At 34.8% G+C, this 14,632-nt stretch overlaps 1 protein-coding gene across 2 annotated transcripts in view; it reads right to left on the bottom strand.

The window, feature by feature from the left end:
- The window catches only part of IMMP2L (inner mitochondrial membrane peptidase subunit 2), a 477,239-nt gene that overhangs the window by 85,960 nt on the left and 376,647 nt on the right, over window positions 1-14,632 (bottom strand). The window lies entirely within an intron of this gene.

Below are 14,632 nucleotides of genomic sequence, written 5' to 3'. Positions count from 1 at the left end.
TCTGTCCCTGCTACAAAAATAATACATATATATTTCAGATGAACTGCTGACCACAGTGCTTGCTTTGGGACAGTCTATTAGCCTGCACTTGAAAGCGAATACTAGGAATTTGACAAACATGTCAGAAAAACCAATAGACAAATCATTAAATATATAGATATCTATATATTTAATGCAAGATTAATGCAGAGGGAAGGTGTTAATTTGACAGTTGTCAAGTGGCAGCTCCACAAAAAGGTAGAGAACACGCATTAGCAATGCCAAATCTATATGGAGTTTATACTCTCTAGAGCATAGAGAAATTGCCACATTCAGTAATGGAAAAGAATTCAATACCTGCAGTGCTTTACTTCTTTGTCTTCTCTGCTGAGATGGCTAAGAGCGCAACACGATGCTAGTTTTATATTTTTGGTGATCTTGAAAGTTTTAGATGAACTAAGTTGAGAGAGCAGGGGTTATTTAAACAAGAAAATATCTTCAGCATGAAACATCTTGCAATCATACAATCTTTTACATCTTTTATGCATGAGGAAAATGTTTTAAAACATGCTATGTGTCTCACATAGTTTTTGATGGTTTTGTCCGTTTGCTTGTTTTCCCACAGTGAAATCCCTTGCACACATTTTCACAATCCTTTCAACATACCTTCTGTTGTTATACTAGCTGAAGTGTCTTTGTGCTGTTACTAAATATGCAGTCCTGAAGGGCTGCTGCAAGTGCCTACTCATACACACTGCAGTAACATTGAACTCAGTTGGGATGTTTTTTCAAGTGCTTTGAAATACCTTGAAATAGAGAAGGTATTATAGAAAAGCAAATTCTTTTCTATTTCATCCATGTAAACAGAAATCTATAGTGTCTTCTGCTGTGAACTAACAAAGACTTCTGGGTGTGACAGATGAAAAGCATTTCAGGAGACCCGCCATGAGAGTGAACCCTTTCAAATGTATCTAGGGTTGCTCGGATGCTCAGGGAAAAAAGTGGCCATGAGTATTCATACAGCTTATTTCAAAAAAAGAAGAAAGTTAGGATGAGTAAGACATCAAAATAGATGAGATTGCACATGGCCTGAAAGATACTTTTGTATTTAATATCAAACAATTCTGTAATCCTTACCTCAGTCTGTGACTATCTGTGAAAGGGCGTATACTGATAGGACTGAATTAAGAGTTAAAGTATAACAAAAAGCTATAATCAAACTGCAAAAATTTATATTGGATTTTTTTTTTTAATAAAGACAAATAAACTTTTGAAAATAATAAAAAACCCGCCTTTATCCTAAAAGGGTCTCTGAGAGTTTTATTCAGGTAGCCTAATATAAGCTGTTATTATTAGCAAACATTTTTTCCCTTTATATAACTGGATTAGCAATGCCACACTAAGGGTATTTCTGGTTAATTAGCTGGAACCCTAAGGACTTTTAGTTTCCTGTTTCATGCTGGATATTGTACCTATAATCAACTAAAACAACTGCAAATTTATTTGCAATTTGCCAGCTGTTTTCATTTTTAGTTTGCGATGCACAGAGGCTGTGAATTATAACAAACAGTTCAGAAACTACGAGCATTTGTAACGTACACAAGTGAAAGGATGTTAGGTAATGTATTCCACTTGTGGTAGGTAATCCTTTTTCTTACTGTAAAAACTTGTGCAATCAATTGTGAGTTTTAGAATTAGCCTTAAGTACTGGGAGATGTTTCTCACTGGCAATGTGCTACCTCTGGCTATGGTAGTTTGAAGGCCAAGTTTTTACTCTACAGACAGGAAGATTAGTTCTTCATCTATGTATTTAGCATTTATGTGGCACAAATCAACATGAGAATAACAGAGGAAACCTTTAAATATCAAGGAAGACCAAGATTCTTCTGGTGCGTGCCTGTGTGACCAAGACACGATCTCTTTCTCTGAGGACTCAGCCAGCCCTGGGCAGACGGAGCGTGGCAGGGGCTGGAGAAAGGCATGGCGGCGTAAGCTGCGTGCCAACCCTTGCTGGGGAGAGAATGCGGTGCTACCAGCCTGCAGCACAGCGTCAGCAGGAAAAACCTGCTGGGGGATGAAGTTCTGACCTCGCTGAACTCTCTGGCAACACTTCCAGTTAGTCCCACAGAGACAAGATTTTTCCCAAGTTTTTACTACTTTAACATACTGTACAAACCGGACACAAGATCGTCCCGTTCTAGCTTACAAAAGGATTTTTTTTTTTTTTTTCTGACTTAGGTGATAAAGCTATTGTAAATATCCCAGGCCTCAATGGAGGTAATAAATTATTTTTAAATGTGGAAATCTTTATATCTATATAGGATAGAAAAATGCAGTGCAAAATTCTCTAAGTTTGCTCAATGTCATTAGCACACTGTCACTGAAAGTCCATTTAATGCTGGACTTTAATTTGCACTTTTACTGAAATTTCAAGACAATGAGAATACTGTGAAAAAGAGGCATCTTTTGTCAGTTCCAAATTTAATGGAAAACAAATCCTGAGTTTTTCTTTGGTTGCAGATAAGACGTGAAATCTAAAGCTACCAGTCATTAATGCTGTGTAACAGTTATTCTCTGAAAAGTTTAAATTAGTCTCCAGAAAGCTGGCACCATTCCATTTTAAAGACATAATTTAATTTTTTATTTCAAAACCTATAAGCAGCATCTCTGTATTCTTTTCTCATATGACACTTTGATAGTTTTAGTCCCTTATGAATCTCATTTTAAAATACATGCATTTAAATGCCGATTGGCATTTTCTCTAGAGAGCTGGGAAGAAAGGCTTTAAAGTGGAATTCTGACAGAAGAATAAACTTAACTTTTTTATTCCTGAGATAACTGAATCTTTTCCAGATACCACAGGTATCTGCTACTGTCTCTACTAGTAGACAGAACTATTTCTCCTTAGATTATATACTTTTCAGAAAAAGCACCTAGCTGTTCTGACAAAAAAAGTCTCTGAAGAATAATCAAAACTTATTTTTATCAAATGTATCAACGCTTTGTTTCACCTAAAGGTGTTACACTGTTGTTTGTGTTGTATCATTATTCTTTATTTCTGCAGCAAGACACTATCAAGAGCACAAGATCATAATGATCAATAATGAAACCATCATTTGCTGTTGAAAAAGGAAAATCATTTGAATTACATACAGATTTGTAATGCTGATGTTTACTAGTTTATTCTACTTAGATATTTGTCACTGAGTTGGAATAATTTGTTCACTGTTTTTTTTAGACGGTAAGTGTACTAGTTCTTTAAATATGCATAATAAAGTCAAGTCAGATTTTCAATAGATCAATCAAGCCCTTTAAATCTTGGATTCTGTTAAAATACTATGTTTGCTATGACCTCACTTATTTTGACAAGAAAGGCAAAAATTCAGATTTGCAAAACTAGAAGAGATTGTACTTCTTTCTTTCTGAGTTTATAAACAAGAGGTAACTGGACCTACCTGGAGGTAACAGTACTCAAGGAACATTTGCTATTTGTTTTACAATTACTTTATAACTTACAATCTATCTAGCTTATCTCAACTTTTCTGTCACTGTAGAACTTATCACATGAAAAGATTCAAAATTCTAATTATTTTTCTGATTTTTTTTTTTTTTTATATCTTAAGTCTTTTTTCTTTTGTCAAAATCTTTGTGCAAAAAGTCATTGAATGAGGTAACTGGATGTGCTCTTTTCCTCTGTAACCCTGTTAATATGTTAGATTACCAAGAAGATATCCTCTTAAGAAGCACAGATTTATGCTAGTACAATAAAAGCTAGCTGTAGAGGTTAAGTTTGGTTTCACAAGTTTGGTCTCTCAGGTTATAATTTCAAAGGCCCAGTGTGCTGTTGGGCCAGAGCTCTTTTTGATGGATAAAACCCTAATAATTTGAGACATAGCAACAAGGGTAAAGCTAAGGTTATTGTGCTGTTCTAGCTCAGGTAGTGTGAGATTCACTAAAAAATCTGCAAGCCAGGAAGAATGTGAAGGCTCAGCTGTCAGTCGATAATTTCTTTTTTTTCCCTCTGTGAAGTCTGCAGCTTTTTTCTATATATAAGCAATCTATTGCAATGTGATGAAGAACTAAGATTTCACACACTTGAAGACAACAAGTGATAAATTGAAATGACATGGCTCTGTTGCTAGTTTACTGCTGAAGTAATCCAAATACCTTTTTAGTTTTTGTTACTGTCAAATTAATTTGTGTAAAATGTGCCAGGAGAGAACTCTGAAAGCAAACCAGGGAAGAAAGATATCCTATTATGTTTTTCTTCTTTTTTAGTGCATGACTTACTTTAGGCTCCTGCATTTCCTAAAACTTGAAACTAAAACACAGATGTGAAATAAGGCATTCCATACAACCCACACTGCATGTAAATGCAAATATAAATGATCAAGATAGTATTTTTATTATTTTCTTTTTTAAAGATATCATTCAAACACGAGATGAATGCTACAACAGAAATGCAAGGTTTGCTTCTGCTATTATGTGAACTGTACCTTATTCTACCTGATGAATTTATCTTAAAAATAATTTTTTATTTGGCATAAAGAATAATGTTAGAATCTTTCTTGAAATTAGTGCCTAGTTCTCTTAGCCACAGCAATCCTTTCCTGTCAACACGAATGAAACCTTTCTTTGATACAAACCAGGAAAGGAATTATAATTCCTTCTGTATTTTTGGGTATGTGAGAACTTCAGTTTATCAGTTCAGTACCATTCTGGATGACATCCATGTCCAAACTCAAATAGAAGAAAACAGAATGGCACTGTGATAAAGATAATGAGAATGACCCAAGAGAGTGAACATAACCTCAGATGCTTAGTAAAGATGTCTGGAATACCAAAGGAGCATTTTCCAGGTCCTAGTTTTCCCCCCAGAAAACAGCCTTAGAGGTCGTAAGGCCCGGACAGAGTTAAGGACACTCCCTAGAGGAGGATATATAGAAATACACTGGTAGGCCAGTGGCAGCAGGATCTGTGAAAGAGAAAGGTGGCCTAAAAGCACACTGATACAGCACAGTCTGCTTTGGCCTATGCGCAGTGGAAGGTAGACAAAAGACAAAGTTTACTTTTGAACAAATTTTCAAGGAAGACTGAATATTAGATAAGGAAATAGATATAAGCTTTGTGGTAGAAATTTCAAAAATTCACTCTGACACTACAAACATTTTAATAGCTATCAGTAACTAGGAAGATCAGATGTACTCTCTACATGACTCCCTTTGCTAAGTATAATCAGATCTTATGTTAATTAAGGAGTGTTTCGAGTTGTGAACTCATGCCTTCATTGAAACAAGTAAAATTATAAGGGCCTCCAAAATTACTCTGACAGTAAGTAACAGCTGAAAATGTATAAGAGCATATACAGCATATTTGAGTACGGATCTCATGTATATGAGGCAGTTTCTCAAGTCCTGTATTACAGGACTTATCAGAAAAAAATACAGATCTGAATGAAAACAATATATTGAGCTTGGCAAAGGGAAGCATTTTGTCTGTTTGCAGCTTGAGGATACAGAGAACACAGCGGGTGCAGCAATATCAGGAACCTTTTGGGGAGCATGTATACTTTCACTCCAAAGTGCATGTCTACTTGGGTATGATTCAGTCTGGAAAAGTAATGCAGGCATTTCTGGTTTATTCTGTATGTGGAAGCCTACATTAGCAACATTTTAAAGAATAGGTTGAATTAGTGGCCCATGGTTGTGACACCAGTCTGGAAAAAAAGGAATTCTGGAATGCCTCTATCTAATCACTGAAATTGTAAAAACCATCTTCTAGTGTGTTCTTTCTTCCTGCCAAAGTCTCTGAAATGTGAAGGTAGCTATTACAGTAGGTGGAGACATAACCTGCCAAGAAGCAGTCATGGAGAATTTTGTAGGCCGTTACTTCTTCTGATCCCTCTCCTTTTTCAGTGTATTACACCTTGTCTTGGTCATAGGTTTCCCCTGGCTTTCATTAGATATAGCGTGTATACGGCCAAAATTCAATGTTGGATACCAGTTTCACATCTGTTATGCAGTAGTCCAAGAGTCTGTTATTTTGGCATCTAAATTATACAAATCCTGGTTTTTAATAAGTTGCAAATTAAACCTGAATTTTAATTTGTAAAATAGGAAAATATGTGAATATAATCAGGCATAATACCGAATTTAAATTATTAAACTGCTAGCAAGTTAGAATTTTTAGACTTTCTGTTTTTTCTTTTGTGCATTTTTAGTGGGAGGAAGCTGAGCTTTTGGCTTTAAAACTTCTGACTGGCTTAACCACAAGAAGACCTGAGTCCCACTAAGGTGATCCAAAAGTAAAATTGGGAAGGCTTGTAGCTCTTCAGTTTCCTCTCTCAGCTGTGTACCAAGTCAAAGCTATATTCTACAAACAATAACTCTGACAACATTGACTAAAGGTTATTGCTATTTCATTGCTACTAATACCAGTTTTCATGTTATATAAAACTCTTTTCTAAATCTCAAGGTTTACAAGAGAAGAATTAAAACAACTGTACTGCTTCCTGGATCTGACACTGAGTTGCAGTAGCTCTTAATTGAAACCTGCATAAAATTTCAAGCCTTAATAAAAGCTAATCTGCAGTGCCCAAATCCTCAGAGCAAGTAAATTAAAATAACTATACCCAAGTTTAATCAAGTGACATTGTCTCAAATAACAAACAAGGGAAAGGGAATATATTTTACAATTTGTTTTGTAAATATATTTACCCCTCTGTTAGTTGGCTTTATTCCTAACAGCAAATGTAACATTTTATGGGATTTGCCTCTCAAGAATTATTCTTACTTGTCTCTCCTGCAGTGACAGGGATAACAAATAACTTTAAGATTCTGCTATTAATCTGAAAGTTCCTCTGGCAACACCATGATTATGTTCATCAGAAAACTATTTCTATACTTTTATAGTTTGAATTCTTTAAAAAATCATAAATAAATCTGGCCATTCTATGCTATTTTTATAAATAAAACCATACAGTTGGGAAGATGCTTTGATGGCTTTGATAACAATCAGGAATACAATTATTTTTTAAAAAAAGTTCTGACTAGAAATTTAAGATATTACTGAAATCCTGTCATCCTAATGAACTACTAAGCTCAGTAAAATGATTCAGATTAAACTGGGGTGCTTTATTCATTAAGTCTTTCAAAACAAGAGAAAGAGAAAAGAAACAAATTAAACAAAAAGGAGCAATCTGAATCATGCAGTCCTTTGACTTTATTAAGAACTACTTGTAGACATAAAACTATATACGTAGACATTTGCAAGATCAGGATCCTAGTGATTTAGCTCTAATTAAATATTTCTATTTGTTCCATAACACACCTATAGAAGTTGAAGTGCTGCTTAAAAAAAAAAAAAAAAGTGTGTGTTGTTAATATATCAACACGTTTCTAACCTCCCAATATCATGTGGAATCATGTAAACAAGCTGCTACAGTCAAATAGTCTTATGTTAGGATTGGGAGATCTAACGAGATGAGTATTTATTACACTAAAGCATTTATCTTATCCAAAAATGGAATCAGACAGATAACAAGTTCCTATAATTCTGCAAACTAAAATTTAGAACGGTATTTTAGTAATCAGTGACTGAGCTTTGACAATGTTCCATGTCCAAGAAAGTAAAAATAGAAAGGAACAAAAACATTCAATGGATTTTTAAATGATGTCCTGGCAAATCTTCATATGAATGCCAGCATGAATCAAAATGCCCTATACAGTTAAACCACAGAAAAGCCAGCAAAGATTTCCTTGTGCTTCATTTCCATTAAAACAAGTAATTTATGACATCCTATGTAGAGAATATAATGCTATAAATTCTGCAGAGTGGTTATCAAATATAAGGGTATTTAAAGCTGTAACTTGAGAGAAATAGAATTGTAAGGAAACTGATGAAGAGTTATACAGGGTTCAGCAAATTACTATATTTGAATGCAGAGCTGTTCAAATCAGTTAATTACAAATGATGGTATGAATCTGACTGTCTCTGATCTCTTCCAATATTTCATTAAATCAATCTAAAATTGTTTCAACATTTGTTCCTGGTTTATTTCAATGTAAGTGATGTCAAAACCAGGTGTAGGCTGTTCAGCCTACCATTCTTTCCAATGTGGTTGGAAAATCCTTTAAAGGTATCTTCATTCAGAAATATTCACCAAATATTTGGATTAATAATTCATTGTGCTTGGGGTTATTACATAAATCTTGGTCCATAAGCAGGATGGCTCAAGCTTTTTGAATAGTACAATGCTAAATAACAGTAATACTTCCAAGTACAGTAATAAAGAAAATTAGCTAGAACGCATGAAATGTTTAAGATTTGACATGACTAAGACAAAATCCAAACTTTCTGCTACTCTTCAAGTCCTCATGAACATTCCGTTACTAAGAAATAGAGTAGACTTAATTGAGAGCTTTTAGTCACAAACATTCAAAAAACTTTCTGTTATGAACGTGCTTAGAGAATATATCATATTGAGCATCCTATTTACATTAATTGAATAACAAAAAGAAGGAAAAGCTTTCTGAACATATTGTCAGGAATGCTTCAGGTAGGTAGGTGTGGTACAGAGAGAAAGACCTGTCTGGATTGCTAATAGCCAGGCTGATTGAAAGATTAATTTTTATGCATTGGTTTAGACTACAATCAGGCTAAATATTTTACTTTCCAAGAGAATTAGGACAGCCATAGAAGACTTTTTTATTCCCTATACTGCAAATTTAGTTAGTCATCATAATTTAATGGACAGTGAGGCCACACAATCTTATTATCAAGGCTCCCCTTCAGCAGCTCTTGGAGTGAATTGTCATTCTCAATAGACAAGCCACCATCCCAATTTGCATCTCACATATAATAATCTCTCAAAAGGGACAAGCATATTTACCCTTCGAGGTTTATTTATCATCAGTCATAACACATAATGTCCTACCCGTTCTATTCATCATAGACATTTACAAGTTCAAGCTGTGCATGCATGCTATTTACTACTGGTAACTTCATGTTCCATATGCAAAGTATTCTTTTCTGATTGTAAACAATTTTACCTATTTCATTTTTGCCAATGGCAAAACACAATAATTATGGAATGTCATTGATTGCATATTTGCATTGTGCATCCTGTTTAAACACAGTTTCATTCTTCTTTAAAACCCAAGAGAAAAAGTAGAAATATCACAGATCCCATAAGACTCATGCCACTCTCCAAGGCTACATTTATACAGCGAAGTGAAGGTGCAAGTACTGGTCAGAGTGGTAACAAAAAGACAGCAGAAGCAGCTGCAGCACCAGCTAGCAAATTGATGCAGACAAGTCCCCAGTAGGTCATTCCCAGCCTTCACTGACTACTTTGCCATCACCATTATCCTCACCTACATTAACTTTATGAGTGTAAGCACAGGTAGATGTTTTCTTGCTAAAATCACACTTTTTTTTTTTGCAATGCTAGACCATCTCCTCTTGACTTCAGTCTAAACTAAGAAAAGTAGGGTTTAAGACCCTGCTATTGAAACTAGTTGTCTTAAGCCTCTCCGAATGGCTGATTGGAGTATAGGGACACAAACAGGGTCACCAGGTATTTCAAGACTTGGCATAATTCTCTGTGGGGAAAGTGTGTGCTGCCTACCTACATACCTTACTGTGCAATTTTAACACCGTATTGTTCGGCACACTGCTGTGAGCTGTTAGACTCTTACCACCTTTTGCCTTAGAGGCTGCTCTATTTCAGGGGGATATGTGATTCTTGCACTAGTTTATAGCTCATAAATGAAAGCTTCAGCAGATGGCAAGATCATCACCAAGATGGCGTGCCCTTTTAGGACATGTGGCATTCTTTGTTTGTTATTATGTAAGTAATCCAGAACTGCGGAAAGATATCTGCTTTTTCCTCCAACTGTCCTCTGAACCCGTCTTAGAAGAAGACAGAGCGTATGAAGCAGGGCTACTCTCACAGGCTACAGACCTCTTAGTTCAAATATTTCCTTTACCAGCAGTCATGCACTGCACTTCAATAAAAGTGTCTTATTTCAGTTCACCTTACCGTCTAATGAACTTTTTGTATTTTCTGGTTTTGGCTACTTGTATTCACTAACAGTAGTTACAGAGAGAAATACTGGTTCAGTTTAAGAAAATAATTATAACAGACCACACTCCATTACTGTTACTAATTGAATTTGCCCATTGAAGGTTAACAGTTAAACCATTTCTGTCTTATATCTGAAAGAGGTGATGATAGCCTTTGAAAAGCAAATTAAAATAACTAAAAAACTTAGCATAATCATTTATTTTGAGTGTCATTCTAGTCCATAAAGTTTTCTAGTCACAGACTACAGGTTTGTGCTGCTGAAATAATAGTTAAACAGACAAGAATGTTTTTCAGCTAGTTTATTGCATGAACTTACAGTACAGAATTGCTTATATGGACAATCATAAATATGGCCTCTACAGTAATGCTGACTAAAAGCAATTTACTCATTTGAAGCTTATGAATGTAAATCTTCTGTTAAACAAAAAGCCAGGTTCAGGTTCAATGGGATTTAGTTTTGAGAGTAAACACATTAAAAGATAGATGTATTTTTAGTAAGAGGACTAGGATAGGCTCCTGGCTGAGCCAAAAAGATGTTTTATGACAAGGTACTCAACCTACCTGTGTCTCAGGTTTCCCAGGAAGATAAGGAGGATAATAGCCTTTTTGCCCTTACACTGGATTGTGAAGCTTAATTCATAAAGACTCTTATCCGAAGCCATTAAAGCCAGTAGAAATATCTCATTGACTTTAATGAGCTTTTGTTCAGGTCCTTTACAAGACAGCTGAAAGACTGCCATTGACTTCAAGCCCTAATTTTATAAAGCTCTTTCATATCCTTAGCTTGGAGGCATTTGGAAACATAGAAATGTAGAAATAAGACTATTACATTTACCAAACAAATCCCCATAAGATAAAATTGAACTTTTTTTTTTTTAATTCTGAGTGTTATTCAATGCATGTGTGTACGTCCAGGAATATATATATATATATCAGTTATTATATGAACTTACTAATAACCGTTTCTCAGATACCCTTACATGTTGGTTGCAAATCATCTCTGCACTGCTGGATGTCAACTCTACACATTTGATCTGGACAAAGTACAGATTATAATGACTTTTCCCTTGATTTAGCCAGAGTGTCAGATCCAGAATATAAATTGACACTTATGTTTTTATGCCGGTATTATCCTGGCTGTGAAAGCAAAGACAATAACTGATCCGGCATAAAGTTAACAATAAAGTTAACCCTTTAAAATCTTTAAGAAATTTGAAGCAGCAGAGGTGTTTTAATACTTGATCAACTCTTTACAATGCATCTCCTTCATTTCTGATCTAAGAAAGCAGAAGTATTGCCAGGAGCAGTAATGTGAGATTCCCTATGTTGTTGAACTACAACCTCATAGTAAGAAGGCCCCCCAAAATAGGAAAATTACCAGAACTGAAAACAAAAAGGAGAAAGTGGTATCATAATTATATAAGCTATTCATGATTACATTCCCGTAGTATGACAATTAAGGAATGGTAAGCTAATATCATAAAAGCTTGACTTCATTCTATAAGAACTTGAAAACAGTAACAGCTAATTGAGTAGAAATCGTTATTCTAGTCCAGGTAATTGAAATAAATTTCCAGTGATATGTAATTTTTTATCCCCTTAAATAATAGTAAAAAAATGCAAGTTCTTTGAATATTTATTGGCTTCTATTCAAGAGAGCTATTTTCAGCATTATGAATGGCTGACAAGACATATTTCCAAACCTGAAATACAGCACTATCAAAGCAATAGTATTATAACCTGCCATTTTGTACTGCACAAAGCATTTTTTTTTAAAGACAACATACAATAACCATGCACTACTTAATTGAGTCCAATATTCTGGAAATTAATATTTAAATATTAAATATTAATATTCTAGTAATTAATATTTTAATTTTGATCATATAGAGAGTTAACAGCATTTCTAATTCAGCACTACCCACAGATGTCCTGTTATTTCTATAATATTAGTTAAGGTATTAATTTTATTCAAAGACATGACTGAGCAGAAAGGAAATATTAAACCTTTACAAATCTTAGTTAAGACATTTTAATTTTATTAGCACACTTCAGGAAATGTCTCTCTATGCCTTAACATTCCAATTTTAGTCCTATAAAAACCATGCAATAACAAGAGATAATATAATTTATTTTATAATATTTTTATGAACTAAGTAGATAATCTGCCAAGGTTTTACATTTTAGAAATTCATATCTCTCCAAAGGTGCATCTAATTTAGAGCTTGATTGGTATCAGGGTTTTTGCTTTATCAACCTAACCCATTAGGCCATTACACATATTGTTATTCTCCAAGAGAAAAAATTATCCTAACATCTGTTCTCAATCTGTTTTTCCATAATTTCCTTTTATGCCCCATGTAACTCATTAAGCTCATCTACAAAACATTACTGTGCCTGTCTATACTATATATGCCTTTCTACTATAAGATTGCATGAAAATTAAAAAAAAAAAGTAGCTTAAAACATAATCCACTTTAAAAATACACTATTTTTACTGAATCTTTTGATCCACGAAAATACGTGTGGTTTTGCAAGTCAGAATTGTGACACATGTAACATTCAACCTAATCTCTTAAGTGACCTATATTCTAACAAAATGAGAAAAGTGGGTTCATGTCTTACCATTGTGCAGTCTGTTCCTTATGACTGCCTCAGTCTTACAAGAGAAAAAGTGTTTAAGTTAAGAATATACCTTCTGATTGGCTTGAAGAGAGTGATTTTGTTATTTTAATTCACTTGTGCAAGTGATTTCAAGAGTACAGCAGAGGGGTAGGAAAAGTCCCAGTAACCTAAGATCTAACGTGTGTAGAACAGAAAAGAACCTGGAGTCCAGCATGTCCTTCTAAATACACTTTCCATTTTCTTCTACAGATGAAAATTTTCAATTTTTTATTATTCTCAAGCTAGTTTCCAGCCCTGTGATCTCTTCAGCCCCCTTTTGCCTGTATTCAATGATTGCTGCTCTAATTTAATTTCAGAGGAAAATGCCTATTTACAGCTGACTTGCCCATAATGTATTCATCAACACGATACAAAGGTCATTCTTCCTGCAGAAAGCTGAAGAATTCACTGTCAAAAACTGTCTTACTAGCTCTCAAAAGGTGCCACTGTTGTAAGAAAAGTGACATACTATCTGATGTTAGCTAGCAGCTGATGACTAATGTGAGGTCAAAGCCTAGTGAAGGCGATTTTCTAATATTTATAAACATCATTGAATTGAGTAAAAATTTGAAGGTATTTAGATTTACCCCAACACTCTGTCTTGTATGAAAGCTGCATGGTGCCTATCTTGAGGATTTTACCTTGTATTAATTTCTGTGTGAACTGCTGTAAATCTGAAACCAGTGCCCAACTACTAAAGTTTCCTTATGCTCTGAGTCTACATTGGCAATATATTTGTAAGTGAAAGAAGATTAGTGGCTTTATGACTAAGATTCATCTTGGGAATAGAGAGTGAGACAGAAAAGGAAAAGCCTGCTAAGGGAGGAAAGAGATACCTGCACAGGATAGACTGAATGAAATCCTGCAGGAAAGAACCTCTAAAACTACATGTGGGAAATTTTAGAAGATACTAACAGGAAAATAGTAATGAAAAATAGCAAGAAATACAAGCACAAAAAAAGTGAGACAAACCAAACCAAAAGAGAGGCAATGGCATCACATACTCCAAACCAGACATTTGCATTTTTTTCCTTAGAACAAATTATTTCAAGTTAAGAATTGGGCTAAACTTCCAGGAGCCAGACAAACTCTTAAGGTCCTTGTTGTCATTAATTCAACTAGAGTCAATGGGGTGACTTCTGTATGAAATAGGTATGAAATGCATAAAGATGGAAAAATCCAGACTTGACAACTTCCCTGTGACAACTGGTAGGTTTTTAGTAATATTAGAAGAGTATTCTTTCTTAAAGACACGTCAAAAACCTGCATATAGAATAGGGCAAAAAGGATTTGCATTTCCACAGCAGGATGCACAGCTAATGCAACTATTTCCTGCATGCTGGATTAAGTTAAAACAAGAACAGGAATCTACACAAAGTGTAACAAAAGCAAAACCAAACCAAAACTGGAGTGCAGAGAAAGCATTTACTGTCTTCCTGATGAACAGATGCACACTTTTACCAGTAAAGAACCAGATTTTTCAGGTTATGTTCTGTCTTTATTCAATATGAAAATGGCCCTATACAAAGAAAACTTAAATATTTATTTTTGGGAAAGTTTTGAAATATCTCTACCGACATGCACAGACCAATTTAACAGTTAACACTTGCTAAGAACAGTTACAGTTTCCTAATTCTTTATCCCAGCACTGGCGCTAAAGCAAGACTGAGCCCCCAGGAGGGAACCATTCCAAATGACATCAACTGGCAACATGTCCTTAGGGAGCATCTGTCAGCTACAGGGAGCTGGCTCGCCCTCTGGCTACTCCTCCCGTGCAGCCCTCCAAATTTAAAATTTCCACCACTTCTCCTTCCATGTGCGGGAATTAAAAGGAGTCTTTATTCTCTTTATAATAGTTAAGAGCAGAATCATTCTCCACTTACCAAGATCTTTTATAAAATC

Source organism: Pelecanus crispus, chromosome 1 (assembly GCF_030463565.1).
Source record: "Pelecanus crispus isolate bPelCri1 chromosome 1, bPelCri1.pri, whole genome shotgun sequence".
NCBI classification, from domain to species: Eukaryota; Metazoa; Chordata; class Aves; order Pelecaniformes; family Pelecanidae; genus Pelecanus; species Pelecanus crispus.
Note: the sequence above shows the minus strand (reverse complement) of the source record. Positions and strands in the feature narration are given on the sequence as shown.